This window comes from Physcomitrium patens, chromosome 23 (genome assembly GCF_059467195.1).
Source record: "Physcomitrium patens ecotype Gransden chromosome 23, ASM5946719v1, whole genome shotgun sequence".
Taxonomy (NCBI): domain Eukaryota; kingdom Viridiplantae; phylum Streptophyta; class Bryopsida; order Funariales; family Funariaceae; genus Physcomitrium; species Physcomitrium patens.
Genome location: NC_143432.1, coordinates 4044616 through 4062369, shown reverse-complemented (window position 1 = coordinate 4062369; position 17754 = coordinate 4044616).

Below are 17754 nucleotides of genomic sequence, written 5' to 3'. Positions count from 1 at the left end.
TGTAATACATCTTGAGTTTGTATAATAGAAAATATATATATATATATATATATATATATATATATGTATATATACGTTGGAATCTTTATAAAAAACCAAAAATAATAATTTAAAAGTATAAAATATAATAATAGCTCATTTGTGTTTAAAATAAAATATATTCATATTATACACGACTTAAAAATACTACTTCAAATTGATCCAAAATAATAAATAAAAAATCTTAAAAAAATATTCAATTACACAAGATTTATATAAACCTATGTTATATAAGATAATTTATTTATGAAAAAAAAATTGAGAAATACTTCAAGAGATGTTTAAAAATTTTAGGTGAAAGTTATAAATTAATTCTTTAGCTTATAATAATACAGATTTATTTCATTTATGCTTTTTTAATAAATAATTTAAATATTGTATATTAAAAATAATTGCAAAAATGTTATCTTATATATTTAGTCAAAAAACTTAGCATTTATAATTTATTTATTTTATTTATATTTTGAAAAAAATTAAAATAAAATTGGTATATTTTTTCATATAATCAATATTTATTAAAAAAGAAAAAAATATATTTAATTCTTTGAAAATAAAAAATTATCACTACAAACCTCTAATTGATGTCATACAAAATTTAGGATCCTAGTTGGTATCGATGTTTAAAAAGACACAATTCAAAACCTTACAGTCACTATTAAGAAATTATATTATATCATAATCATTATTTTAAAGTTTTCATGGTAATTTTTTTTAATATACAAAAGCTTTGTCTTATTTCTACTTTTAATTTAAATTGCGTAGCAAAAAGACTATTTTGTAATTCTAGTTAGTTTTTTCTTTTTTTTTTCTTTTTTTGAAAATAAATAAGAATATACTCAATTCTTCAAATTAGTTTATGGTTATAATTGCAGTGAATCTTAGGTTGTTACATCTTATACGTAAGGCATGATAAAAGGATGTTATCAAGAAGAGCTAAACTAATAAGCTTGATTAGAAATACCTTCACATATTATGATGCCATTCAAATTTTGTATACTTATTCTTTTATCAATCATATTATTAGTCAATAATGATTTGTTACATTATCTGATTAATTATCTAATATAGATATTTTGACTTAAACTCCAACATGACATAAAACCATTTTTCAAATATGAACTGACTACGTATAAATAATCCGATTTTAATTGAGTCCCAAAATATTTAAAGAAGTCTATTCTAATTCTATTTTTTCATAGAGCTTTGTTTTTTCATGTCGTTTATAGCATCACCTAATAATATTTATGTCAAGGATTGAACCAAGTCACTTTATTTTCTTTGTAATACTTCTCTCTATTTGTTGAAAAATCAGCTTGACTTTTGATATAAATGAACATAAAACTCATAGACAATAATTGACATTTCACTATGCTCTTAAATATGTAACCCATGATTATAATTCAAACTAGAAATAAGAGAGTTACTGTAATAAATCGAGTTGTAATAATTTCAAATAATTCTTTGGAAAACTTGTCTACAAATATATATATATATATATATATATATGTGTGTGTGTGTGTGTGTGTGTGTGTTTATAATTTAACTTTTGTTTAATTCTATTTCTTTTTGTCTGGATTCTATATTTCTTAAATCTTGTTGTAAATAAATGATTTACATGGTAAAATCACAATAATAAGTAAACAATTGACAAAGAATATTAATAGTGGACACAAAAAAAAATGTCAAAAAATATTTTAAATTTTATTTGTCTACCACATTACATATGTGCATTTGCTAACAATAGATTCATAATTTTAATGCATAGCTATATGAAATCCAAATTTTTACAAAAATATATGATTGGTTCAATCAAACTACATATTTTAGTTGTTTTTACAAATTTCTAGTGTTTAATTCTCAGCTAGTAACTAAAAAAATAAATATGAAAGATCAAGATTGACTTATAACAAAAAATCAAACATGTGTTCTATTTATACTTAGAATCTAAAAATATGTGTGTATATATATGTATTTATATACATATATATAAGAAAAATATATATAAAAATAAACAATCATTTAATAACATAATATTTTCTTGGTTGATTGAATTAGATTATTGCTCATTTTTACAAGAATCAGATTTTATATCTTTTACTTTTTTATATTTATAATGAATTATATCTTAAAATTTTATGTGATCTTATTAATGTTTATATCATATCTTAAAACAAATAATATGTATTTCAAGCCATGTCTAATATTAAATTATTTTTTATAATATTATTTTTTAAAAAATTATATAATTATATTTTTAAAAAATATGCTTTATTTTCAAAGCTATATTTCTACTAAACATAGATTTTTTATATTCTAATTCTTCATTTAATCCAATCTATTTAAATATTAGTACAAATGTTTTCTTGATTGCGTAGTATGACTAAGTAATATTTATAAATAAAAAATATTAAAATAATACAAATTACATCTACTAAAATAGATTTTTTTAAAAAATAATTGCCAAAATATGACAAAAATAGGATATTAATAGACAGAGTCTATCTATCTATTAAGACACATATTGCTTGCATTTTCTTATTTGTCAAAGTCTACCAAAGTTGATATACTCTAAAGAAAATGCTATACATTATTATTGAATTCTATATTTTTTCTTAAATAATTATTTATTTAAAATATATTAATATTTTAATTTTAATTCAAATTAAAAAAAGAAAATCCAAATAATAGATCATGTATTAAAATACATTTTTAATTTACAGCTAGAACTATATATATATATATATATATATAATAAAACATACTATAAAATTCTAATATTCTAAAACATCAAATTTTATATGAATAATATTTCTATATTATAATTTATAAAATAATAATAATTTTTATTTAATTTAAAACCAATAATTAGAATTGATAATTTAAATTAAAAATAATTATTATGAAAAACTGTAATCAATAATTATTAATTTCAACATTTTTTTCCAAAGAATGTATTTCTATAAATGGATATATATATATATATATATATAACTTGTGCAATAAAAATTACTTAATTTTAAATTTTATGTGATATTAATGGATTTGTAATTTTAGAATTAAAAATATATATATCTAATCATTTATTTGAAACAAATCACATTATGAGAACATGTTACTTTATATATTGTCCAAACACTTCTCAAAGCACCTTTTACTATAAAAAAAATTAGTATGTATAAAAAGTTTACTTTATATATATATATATATATATATATATATGTACACACACACACTAGAACAAATATATGAGTTTCACATTAAACATTCATTATAATATCTATTTGTTTTAAAAGAAGTATAGTTATTGAAGTGTATGATAAAATAATTTTTAAAATATTCAAAATGAATACTTTGAAATAAATTCAATTTTTTTAAGAAACTTTAAGAAATTTATAGTACACTTTAGTACAAAAATCATTGGTGCTATCAGAATCAAATCATTGAAAAAGTTTGAACATCACAATAAATTATTTATTTAACATACCCATTATCATTGTTTAAAGTTTAATATATAAATATAGCTCACAAATTTCTTTATCTAGTAGCACAGTATAATGTACAATATTCTAATTTGGTAATTTTACAATTAATTAAGGAAGGAAGTAAATCAGCAATTTAGGACTTATAAAAATTGATTTATGTGGCATTTCATCAAAAACTAGTATGAAATATTCATAAAAATATTCCATATTACATATCAAGACTTAGAGTTCTTAAAAAATTGAGAGTTAATCTTTTACAAACTAATATTAAACAGTTTTCTCAAAAATATCAATACAAATATAAGTGCTTCTATGCACTTTGTTATAAAATAACGTATGACATTTATTATTACTTGTGTAACTAAAATCAAAAAATAAATTTAGGTGATTCCATACATGAAATAATTATTTAGAAATATTTTTTGACAGAAGTCTTAATATACTATGATAATATTCAAAAGTCTCATTGATATTCTAATTTGTGTAAATTAGAGTACAAATGTACTAATTAATTTTTTTAAGAGATATTTTTGAATTTCATAATTTTTAAGTTTTAAAATCTTTAAAAGTAAAACTAAAAAAATACGTTAAAGTAAAATAAAAAATAAGATTAGAGGAATAAATGTCAAACGTTTTAAATAATAACTAAAATCGAAAATTAAAATAAGACATTAAATTTCAAGCGGATAAAAAACATATTATAAATTTTATTTCTATGAAATTTTATATGATCATATGTGGACACATGTTCAGCGTTCTAATTTTGTAGTGTATCTACTAATACGTAAAATAACTTTGACATTGTACAAACATGTTGTAGAGGATAACATGTCTTCTACACACAGGCATTGAGACTTTTACTTTTAAAAGTAGCCTAGTTCCTTAATACTTTCACTTTTTGCATTGAATGGTTATGGTTATTATTTTTTAGGGATGGCGTTTAGAACAATACAATGTGTGTCCTTCTATGCAGTAAACAGTTTTAGGATTAATAGCTTTCGGTGGGGATTGGAAAAGGTCAACAGTGGGATTCATGTAAAATAAAATTGAATTTTAAATTAATAATTAATAATTAAATAAATAAATATATAAATAAACAAACAACCCTCGTTCTTTGTAGATTATTTCCTCACCGCTTCAAGCTTTTACTTTAAAGATACAACAAATGGAAAGAAAAGGAAACAGCAAGAAAGGAACCCTCCCCAGTGTTAACAAAAGGTAAACACACATACATTGGGAACGGATCCTGTCTCCGTTCCAAGAACGTTCCCCTTCCGATCCCTACACTGTTCAGAGGAGATGGTTGCTCCCCCAATGGAACGTCAGGATGAATGAATATGCACAGGTCATGTGGTGGTATTATTCATCCATGCTAGGTCAGACTTAGAGTGGGCGTGGCAGGATCTGACGTGGCGTGGAGGGCCACTTGGAGAGCAGGACAAAAGCTAACTTGGTTTAAGAGCCGCTTTGCTGGCACTGCAGCCTGCCCACATGGACAGTACCTTGCTGACCTGGCACTAGGGTGTGGTGAGCTCACCAGGACGAACTTGTCAAGTTGTCTTTATATCTGTATTATTATTTGTCAAATCCATTTATTTGATGTTATATTAGATAAATATAGAATATATAATTTTTGAATATAAGATTAGTAATTAGTAAGATTCATCTTCTTAATATAAAAATATTTTATAATAAATAAATGAGAATGTAAATGTAAATGGGACGATTGCATTTTCTTTTGATAATGTGCAATGTAGCAGAAATTTTTTCATGGACCATAAATCCATGAAGTACGATGTTTATTTGAACAAAGTAATTACAGAATAATAACAATAAAAGAAATAGTTTCACAAAATGAAATATTCTTCAACAGAAGCATTTTTCATAAGATGTTTGTTAAAAATAAATTTATGAATTTTTTCTAAAAATATACAATTACAACTTAATCAGTCTTGAATATTATTTTCAAGGTGTCTTTTTTTGAACCAAGCAACTATTTAATATAAAGAACTTCCAATAAAATTTTTTATTTTATTTTATTTTTTTATTTTTTATCAAAGGATGATATGATTTTTATAAAATGATATATGAAAGAAATTCTTAAATCAATTTTTTTAAAAATTTTAAATTTTTTAGATAATAAAGACAATTATTAAAATATATATATATATATATATATATATATATAATTTGGGAACCAATAAGTGAACACCTTTCTAATAATTCATAGTCATCTCCATTCCAAGCACCCTTGCAAATACACAATATAACTTTTATTTACATTAGAAAGATATATAATAAATTTACGATAAAAATGGTTTATGAAATTTTTTTTTTTTTTTTTTTTTTAAATCATAATATATTTTTTGCAATTCTTTCAATGACATTTAAAAGCTCATTTAATTTCATTTAGGAAAATTTTCATTCTAAATTTATTCTAAAATCTTTTATACATGCATGCAAAGGTGCATAGCATAAGCAATGTCAATGCAATTAAAAAAGAGTGTCTATCTAATGGTTCTCTTGACTATTTATGTTATATATATATATATATATATATATATATATATACACACACACATAAATAACAATAAATGAGATTTTAATTTATTTTAATATTTAAAATTCATGAATAATATAAAAAATTATGATTCTTCTATATTTTTTAGTAATAAATTATAAAATCAAAATCTTAATAAGTCTTAGAGGCAATTATCTTAGTTATAGTATTTTTTTCTTAATTTTGATAATTAAATCCAATATCTAAGTTGGACTTTCATTTACATGTATTACTTATTAGAACCTCATAAATGTAAGTAGGTAAAGAAAGCATGACAAAGAACCTCATTGCTTTAAAGATTTTTATAAAGAATAAAATAAAAATGAATAGATTTAAATTGATATTGTTGCTATGAAAAATCTCCAAGGTAGAATAAAGTAGCTTTGAATTAATACCATCAACTAGAAACATTAGATGACTTTTAAGAGTTTTTATAAATGTTTTAGAAGATATTTTAAAGACTTTAGTACAAAACAATCCAACCACTTTAGAATGCCATTATGAAGAATTGGAATAAGATTTGAAAGCCTCCTACACATTTTCTAATTAAATGGATATATTTAAATACTATGGTATAATAATAATATAAATATAAATATATATATATATATATATATCTTCTACTAATAGAAATCATAATAGTTATAAGACAAGAGGTGCATATGTCTCACATGGGTTGTCGCCCCTTGGATTTAAGTAGGAGGATAAGACTAAAGCCTTTTTAGTCTTTTAAGATATCCTAATATACCACTTGTGAGCTTTGATGAAGCTTAAAATTTTGACTTTTTTAACAAGTTATTTTCAAGGTAAAATCCATTCATTAAATTCTTCAAATTTTCAATTCATATTTGTAAACCTTCATAACTTACTAATTTTAAATTATAATCATGTATTCTATATGCCATTAGAAAGATTTAAAATAAGTAGGAAAAATCTTTTTTATCATTAATTCTTCATTTTTTACAAAATAAAAGTCTAAAGAATAAATTGTGGTAGGTTTTTTAAAGTATGTGTTGTTTGATTAACTTTCTTTACTTTTTTGTCTTCTTTCATTGTTTCTTCTTAATTGTACTTCTTACTACACACTACTAATTATAAGCAATTGTACTTCTCACTACACATCTTTTTAATTATACTTCTCACTACACAGTTTTCTACTCTATTTTTCTCACTAAGCCAATCTTAGATATCTATAACACCAAAATATTTTTAATGGACTCATTCTTATGCTGAAAATACTAATAATACAATAGTACTACATGACAAACTACAATACTTTTATTTTTATTTCTTGAATTTATATATGTAAATACCGTTTAAAGTTATTTGAGATATATGTTTTAAAAAACTAAGTTTAGATTAATATACTTATACTCAATAATGTTGAAGATATAAGACTTTTCTAATGTATTAGAATTATATTGAAACAAAGTAAGAAACAATATAGAAATAATAAAATCAATAGAGGACTTAATTTTAAAAAATACAATACATTACTTTGGTTTAATATTTTTTAATTTTTATTTTTACATTAAATAAATGAAATATAGATGTAAATATTTGAATATCCATTGATAGTTTCAAAGAATTTAAAAATCACTTATATAAATAAATATATATATATATATTAGAAATATTTTTTAATAAATATTCAATTATTAGAATATACATAGTAATTTTCATGTCCTTTTAAGCTATTATCTTTCAAGAAAAATTACTGGTATTAAGGAATGATTTTTTAATATGCTTTTTTATGAAATTAAAAAATCAATTAGTTTAAATAATCATTACATGATTCAATATATATTTTAATAACATATTCAAATAGCTACCAAATAGATTAAATAAGAAATATAAATTCATGATGTCATATTGTGTAAAACATTATATAAAACATAAAAATATTAAAATATGAAATGACAAGTTAAAAACTTTATTTTGAAATTTTTTGAACAAATTTATTAATTTCTATAAATTTTTATTTTGAAATTAAAATATATTAGAACGTTGAATTTTTCTTTTTTACATAATAAAGCCATACTTTTCTATAAAAGAGCTTATCTACACTTTTTTCCTAGAAAAATTTCACTACATCATTTTAAGACTTAAAACCACTACTTGTTTTTCAAGCAACAATCTAAGTTGAGTTTGATCAACTACCATATCAATTTGTTTTCTTAATTCTTATAAGTTCACCAAATTCTTGCATGGATATTAATTTAGAAGTATTTTAGATATATTCAACTATTTTCAGACTATTTTATCAAAAATATATCCTTTGTTGTATCCACATGAAAATTTAGAAATAAATTGACTATACCTTTTGTGATACTGCTACATTTGCATACAATACATTTAATTTATGCAATTAGAACAATAAATAAATAAAAAATAATATCAAAATTCTTTAAAATAAATAAATTATAAAAATAAAATATATATATATGAAGATTTATCTTTCAAAGAAAAATTATTGTATTCAAATAAAAACCTAGAACATAAATTATTAGAAATTGATGTCAAAATGAAGAAAATAGGAGATGTTTAATGGCAGTTACAAAATAACTACAAATGCTAAGTTTAATTGCCACAAAGCAGTTTTGTAGGATGATTACAAAAACATTAATATCAAATAATAATAATAATAATAATAATAATATACTTTGTAACAATTCAAAACTTGCATTTAGATGATTATATCTGAGTATTTTAAGGATTTCAGGAAAGCAAAACAAAATTTAATAATGTAACAAAAACACATTATTTTATGGTTAAGAAGAATATAAATCTCTACATTTGGATAAAAATTTAGAAAAAGTCTTTAACTATGAATAAAAATACAAGGGCAATATCAAATGGATGTTTATTTACAAATAATGATTCGAAATATAAACACAACTATATATATATATATATATATATATATATATTTGATTAATTTTAAGTATAATTTATTAATACAGTTCTAATTACATCAAACTTCTAGTATTTATTATTGAATAAATTGATCTTACTTGTAAATATATTTTATTTCATTTTAATATATAACATTTTTTATATTTAATTTTTTTATTCATATTTTGATGCAATACAAAACTTAAACCATGATAAAACATTTTGATGATGATACATTGATTTTGAACTACAAAGATTTATTGACTCCATTCTTATTTTGATTTTCAATATTTCCTTCCCACACATCAATTCAATTTTATTCTTTTTAAATAGTTTTATTAATTTCAATGTAATTAATCATACTTTCTGGTTATGGTCATTTTATATAAGATTTATTATTCTTTTGGACAATAAACCTTCCATAAATTAAAAATATAATATTGAATCCATAATAACCAAATACCTTCATGGAGGCTTATATGCTTGATGAATTTTGTTTTTCTTATAATTTTTTCCATTAAAATATTTGTACATGACTTTACAAAGTCTTATAGATCATTATTAAAAAAAACTAAAAAAAAAATCTAAGACTAAAGAACTTGAAAATTATCATCCGAAAAAAAAAACTTATAAAATCATTTTCTACTTATAGTATCAATGTTTCCTTCAAATACTTGTATTTTAAAGATTTTGAAAAAACTAGCATCTTAATGAAGATAACATTTTTATAATTTAGACTAAAACATTTTAAGTAAACATCTTAATCTTTGATAAGTTTGTTATGCTTAAAATATTTTAAAATCTAAAACTATATTAATTTTTATTTTCATATGGCTTAAAGATGAAAAGTACTTCTATTCTTAAAATATTTAAAATTAGATGTATATTTCTTTTATGTAATTTTTAAAAGATAAAAATATTGGTTAAAATAAAAATATAATAATAATATTTAAAATCATATATATATAAACATAACTAGAAATAATCAATTATGATAGAATACATTTTTTAAAGTATTTCTTAATACTTTACATGGTATTATGAAGTGTTCTTTATATATATATATATATATATATATAACACATGTATACTATGTCTTCATAAAAGATTTATTCAACAAAAATTGAAGTCTTGTAAATTAAATTATATTTTAATTTGTCTTTAGAGGTTAAACAATACAATTTAAGCATCCATCAAAAAATTTATAAAATGATAGAATGATAATAGTAATAATAGAAATAGTATATTATATATATATATATATATATATATATATATATATATATCTTAACTTTATTTTTAGTTGTTGATATATCATAATGGATTTTAAAAAACTTGTGACTTTAAATAAAATTTAATAAATTCATTTTTTATAAAATATACATAAAATAATACTTTAATAATATTAAAAATGTTCACAAAAAAATTCTTTCATGACTACATAAAGTTTTTTAAGAAATTTCAAGAATCTTCAAAAGTAATATTTGAAAATAAAAATAATATTTAATATTTATAATCAAATCTATTATATTAAAACAATTCATCAAAAACAATCTATTTATGATATATTATTATGAATCTTTAGTAAATAGGATTAAATGGTTTCATTTAAATAATTAAATTACTTAAAGAACATATAAGAACCTTTAAATTCATTAAAATAGTTTATAGCAAGGTCAATAATTATCAGTTTGTAATAATATGTTTTTGTAGATATTTGGTATATTAGAGGGTATAAAATATTCTTTAGATGTTTAAAAATAAAAAAAGTATAAAATTTAATTTTATATCATTAAAAAAATATACATATTTTAAAATATGTATTAGGCTTTAAATTTAATATATATATATATATATATATATATATACATATTAGTTTTAAGTTTTGTATTCTATTTTATTTTATTTCTTTCAACAATTATGTTTGAAACAATAATATAATAAATACAATTTTTTATACTTTGATTATATATATTATGTTACATAATAAAAATATATTTATTTAGAAAAATTAAACATAATAATTATAATTGATTTATTAATCAATACTACTGTGTTTTAAAATCATTGCAAAATATCAGAAGACCAGTATGAGTACTCCTATAGGTCTAATTGGTAAATTTCTTACTCTTTTAAAAAATTAATTTTTTCTGTGTCATTACTATTTAGTATGTGTATGCTAATCTATATATATATATATATATATATATATACATATGTTTATATTAACTTGATGTGAGCTTGAAGAGCTTAATTGAAATTGAGGTTATGAACTTAAAAAATCATTCTCTAATTTTCTACATATAAAAATGTTTTTTATACTTTAGATTTGAGTTTTACATTGAAATTACTTTAATTTATATTTTGTATCAGATGATTAAACCACATACACACATGTATGTATGTGTATATATTTATTGTTTTCCATTAAATCATTCAATTAAAATTATTAAATTGATAAAAATAATTAATTCAATTATACAAATCTTATAACTTTATACTTATAATTGTAACCTAAATTTTTGTATCTATTATAATCTTCAATGCATATTTAAAGATATTCTATTTATTAAGATTAATATTTTCAAATTTACTTAAAAGGTGAAAATTAAATAAAGATCATATGAATAATTTTAATAATACATCAATCTGACCATATCATATGTTTCCATCTTAGTTGGATTTTTATACTTTTAGTTAAAACTTTCTATACAATGTATCAACTATATTAGAGACATATGTTTGATTATGGTTATGATAACAAAATATTATTTATGGTACTATTTATGTTGAAATTTACAGAAATTACTAAAATACACACATAATTTATTTAAACTTAATGAATACTATAGGTGTTGTAATTATTAATATACTATTATATTTTAATAAAGTTTAAAATTACCAATACAATCATTATTTTTTAAAAAAATAAAATAAATTCTATAATAAATAAATAAATAATAAATTATTTTATATTTTATATTTGATAATAGCACAAATAATTATTACAAATAATTATGCATGTTTTTGAATTTTCATTTTTTTAAGATTATTTTATATTTTTTAAACAAGAATAATTTCTATTTCTACATGCTAGAATAAAAATATGCTTCGATGCTTAGTAGAAACATTGTAAATTTAATCATATCTTCTTTCTTAATTTATAAATAATTACACAATATATATTGCAATATTACATACAATGTTTTTTTTAAGTATATAGATATGAAGTATAAAGTTAAAAATTTCAATTTATTGTGATTATTCAATTAATTTTTAACAAAAAATATGATCTGCAATATAAATCAAAATAACTGGTAATTTTGAAATTTGACTAATTGTTTATGATTTGAGATTTTATAATAAAAATTCTAAAAGATATATTATATTTTATAATATGATCTAATTTATGTAAGCATTTTACATATATTTTGTTTTAAGTTTAACTTTTTTTTACCAATAAATCATAACTGATTTATTCTAAATTATATTTGATTTTTTTTTTCTATAACTAAAACTAAATTATATTACTCAAATATCTGTTCATGTAGTTCTTGTACCATAATACATTTTTAGTAGAATATTGAATTGACCCAAGTAAATCTTAAATCAATCTACCTTTGCTCTTACTGTCTAGTATCATGTCTTGACCACCATATCCATTCACTCTACTCCAACATTCTATTTCTTTAATCAAGCAACAAAAAAGGCAAAATATCTCAATTAATCTGGCCACACTTGTTCTGAGGCATATATAATATAACATAAATGAAATGATGGAAAGAACTCAAAAATTGCAAAATTGAGAGATAGTTTAGAGAAAATGGCCTTCTATAAATCAGTGAAAAAAATATATGACATGGTATTAAAAGCGGTAAGAGCAAAGCTGAATTGATTCAAGATTTCTTTAGGTTAAATATAAAAGAATCTATCTTTATTACACAATTACAGATTTTTTTAAAAGTTTGAATCTTCATTTAATATAATATTATATATATATATATATATATATATATATATATATACACACACACATATACCACAAATACTTTTTATTTCTAGTTTAAACTATCATAATAAAATTCCTATTAGATATATAGAGTGTAATAATTTATTGATTATATAGATGTTATTAATTGATGTAATTAAGTTTTACAAATACAATCATTTAAAATAATAACTTTTAATATATATATATATATATATATATATTATAATTTATTTTTAAAAATACATTTTGTATTTAGATTTGATTGAATCTTGTTTAATTAGTACATAACTTAAAATTTGGTATCTTATGACTTAATAATATTGATTGTATTATCATATGTATGAAAGTATTTTTTTATAATGCATTTTATTTTTAAGAATTAATATATGTATTTAATCAAAACACTTTAATAGATAACATCATAAAGCATAATTTACTTTTATAGGTGTAACATCAATATATATATATATATATATATAAGATACATTGTTGAGCATTTGATTTCTCTTACAAACAAGATTTTTCTTTTAACATGAATAAATAAGTAAAAATCATTATAAAAATGATTCATCTATTTTCTATTAATTTTGGTCTTGTCATATTTTAGTTATTATATTTTATTCTATTTTAAATAGTTGTATGTAGGAATAAGAATTAAAATTAGTCATAATCTTGTTCCAATCTATCAAACAAGATGATCTTCTCTCTTAAGCAAAAGTTACAATTAATCTTGAATGTAATTACGATTATAAAACAAAGAATTAAAACATGTCATAACATGCATTTGAAGTCTATTTAAGTAATTTGATGTATAGTGGTTGAAGGGACCAACAGAGCCTTGCATCACATCTAAAGGTTATTTGCATCACATCTAAAGGCTGTTAGCATCACATTTAGGATTGTTAGTGGTGTGACTAGGGCCATCTAAAGCTAAGTCATACAATTTTGACTAAGTCTCATGTTTACTTCATGTAGGTTCTTATCCACACCACTTCTCTAATAAGATTTATTTTGACCATTTATATTTGACCTTCACAGAATTAATACTCTACAAAGTTTTTGTCCACACTACTTCTCCAATAAGATTTATTTTGACCATTTATATTTGATCTTCACAAAATTAATACTCGATGAAGTCTTTGGTAGAGATCTTAGATACTTATAGAAGATTAGTTATATGACTCTATAAGAATTTTAAGTATTGAGGATGCTGGATAGACAAAGCAAACATAAATAAGCCAAGTAATATGTAAGATATTAAATCGTATGAAAATAAGTGAAGACCATTCAGCTCAATAGGCTCAAAAGGCCCAACAAGTGATCAAGGACAAGTTCATTACTCTACACAAGAGTCCAAACTTGGCAAAACAAAGTCACCAAACTACATGTGAGGACAAAGCTTCAACTCACCAATCTAAAAGAATCTTTGTATCAAGAACCACCATTGTTAATCTCACCCAAGCATGGAGAACAATAGAAACAAACAACATAGAAGTTCTATATTGTACCACCTTATTTCTATTGTTTATTATCATTTGATTCAAATTTGCAAAACTTTCTTCTTCCATACCACACAATCCACTACCTTTTTTTAGTCCACATATCATATAGAAGTGCCATACTTTCAAATCTAGTGTAATAACTTGTATGTTATTCTAAGAACCTTAAATCTCTTTTATACTAAACATTGGAACATAGATTGCTTTATAGCAATTGATTTTGCAATCTATAACATCTTCCTTACCATCTACAAAGAACCACAATGTATATACTTGACAGCTTGGCAAAAAATTTGACAAGGATTTTTTCAATACAACACCTTAAATACAATCATATAATTTGACATAGAGACTCCTACTTTTGTATGATAAACTCATTCCATCCATAGGGAAAATTCAATGATATAAAATTGATACAATATATATGAGCTCCAAACCCATCAAGTTATTTGTCTCAAGGGTACTACACAAAGAACTTCTATAATTGATATTCTCTATCATAGACAACTTTTCAACTATAATACAAGCCTTGACACTTACTTCCTTTCACTAGAAGATAAATGATGAATTAAATAGAAGGTAATGAGTCATAATATGTTCATTTTGCGGGTGCAAACATCTTATGATATATTATTTTTATCATGACACTTAAAGAAAAAACACAACTTCTACAATAAGGCATCATACTTCCTACAATACCTTATAGAATCATAATATCCATCACATTTTCATCAACAATGCATGACACTATATCAACAATTATTCCTATTTTGGCCACATTGTTCAAATCAACATCTTTTCTCTCACATATAAGATACCATATGTCCAAGATAGAAGAGCTCCGTAAATATTCTCCTCCCACATATGAAAACAAACATAGATTGTTTTCTTGCATTGTCCTTTAATAGTTATATATTGAGACAAGACTTCTTAGTTTTTTTTTATGATTTCAATAATGTGGATGGCACTTATTATATGCCAAAATCTTATAGAATCTCTATCATTTCATACATATCTCTATATATATGCTAAGGATCTTTTTAAGTCTTGAATTAATTTTGCTACACTCATTAATTAATATTTAGTTTAGAATCTAAAAAAATAACTTTACATATTTGCCAATTAAAAGAATATAGCATGGAACTTCCTTAGCAATATAAAATATACACATGAAGACAACTAAGATCTGTACTTCTCTAGATTCATCATACAAGCCAAATTGGCTACCAATGATAAAGGCAATTTTACATGACAAATTACAAAAGTCCATTTCATCTACTTTCTTTCATCCAACTTTATGCAAGAAGTGGAGATAAACAACTTTACAAACAATGATGACATGCTTACTTACTTAAAAACATATATAACTTTCTCACATAACAACAAACCATTCTAAGTAATATTTAGATACAAGTTAGCCAATGCATTCTTGTGCAAAATTATTACAAATGATCTACTAGAATTATGTATTAAAGATAATGAGCTTCACATAGCTTTTTGCAATACTATCTACTAGTAGCCAAAGGAAGATCAAAAAACCTCTAATAATATAAGACGACCTTCATTCTTGTGATGATCTTTGCTATGTAATATATGCAATGAAATGAGTTACAATGTAATGATATATCTACTTTTTTCTTTCATGTTAAATATGTTGTCCTAATTTTGCACTCTATTGATATGATATAATTTGACCAAGGCTTTAAATTTAGTGATACATTTGTATCAACCATGGCCTATCTAGTTATTTTAGGATTATCATGGTTAAAAAATATATCTCTCAAATAAATTGGATTTCTTGTAATTTTAACTATTTTTATAATTTAATCCAAAATTTTGATAGTAAAGTAAAAATAGATAAGTCTAGTATATCCAAATCTTTATTACTTAGTACAAGAGCTTTCATGCATACAACAAAGAAGGCGGAGGCTTTTCATCAACAATATCCATCAAAACTTAGATGAAGAATAACAAATCTTTGTTATAAAAGAAATAAAATCAAAAGAAGGTAATATTCTACATTCCTTTCTTGTTTGAAGCTTCTATGTATATTGTGGCACTAAGAAGATGGAGAACCAATAACCAACTGATTCAACTCAAGAACTATCGTTTGCTGACTTATCAGATGAAAAATAATAATTGTCTTAACCTTCAAGATGACGTAAATGAAATGAAGATTATCAAAAATGATATATTCTTCCTTGAATAGATGACAAGATACAATAACTTTGGTATCACAACCTTGAAAGAGACTTCCAATGTTTGGTGATTTTATTAGAGGTAAAAATAATTCCTAATAGCATTCTAAATTTTTATTTATAGGAAATTATGAAGGCCTCAACAATGATCAAATAACAAGGTAGTCTTCTTGCCTTGGTATGGGATATTATCAATGATTGAAAGGACCTATCAACTACTTTTGAAGAGAAAAAAGATCAAAGTATGTAGTGAATACAATTTGTTACATCTTATATTTCTTCAACATATGATAACCATTCCTCTTGAAACATTGTCAAGATTTATTAATAAAGAACCTATCAATCATCTTCAAAGATAACACTGATTAGAGTATGTGACAAATATAATTTGCTACATCTTGATTTTTCTTAACATATGATGATCACTCTTCATGAAATTCATCCCTAGAAGGAAAGTAATGTCACATACATACATATTTTTTTTAATAATTATCTATATGATTAAGAACAAGTATGTAAAAATAGATTAATTTTATAATATCTTCTATAGAAGCATTTTAAAAGCTTCATAGATGCTACTTTGACTTTACACATGTTCTTTCAATTTTTGAGATTCATGTCCTCGAAATTATGAGTATAAAACGAGGGATCAAAACTTTACATGGCAAGTATTTGAGATCTATCTAAGTGGTTTGATGCACAATAGTTGAGGACACATGTAGAGCATCACATCATGTTTAGAAGCCTTTAGTGTTCTGTTTAGAGTTATTAGCAATGCAATTAAGATCGTCAATGCTAAATCATACAATCTTGACCAAGTCTCACATCTATTTTGTATGAATATATGTCCACACTTTCTTTTCAATGAAATTTATCTCAAGCATTCATATTGGACCTTGACAAGATTAGTACTCAACAAAGTCTTAGCCCTTTGCTATATTACACCTAATTTTGTGATTCATTTCTAAATAAAATATTATTAAAAAATTATAGTTTTTTAAGTAATAAGCTTTATTTGTTAATAGAATACGATAGTAATTATGCATATAGTATTTCAATTAAGTAGTGTCTATAGAAATTATTATTTTCA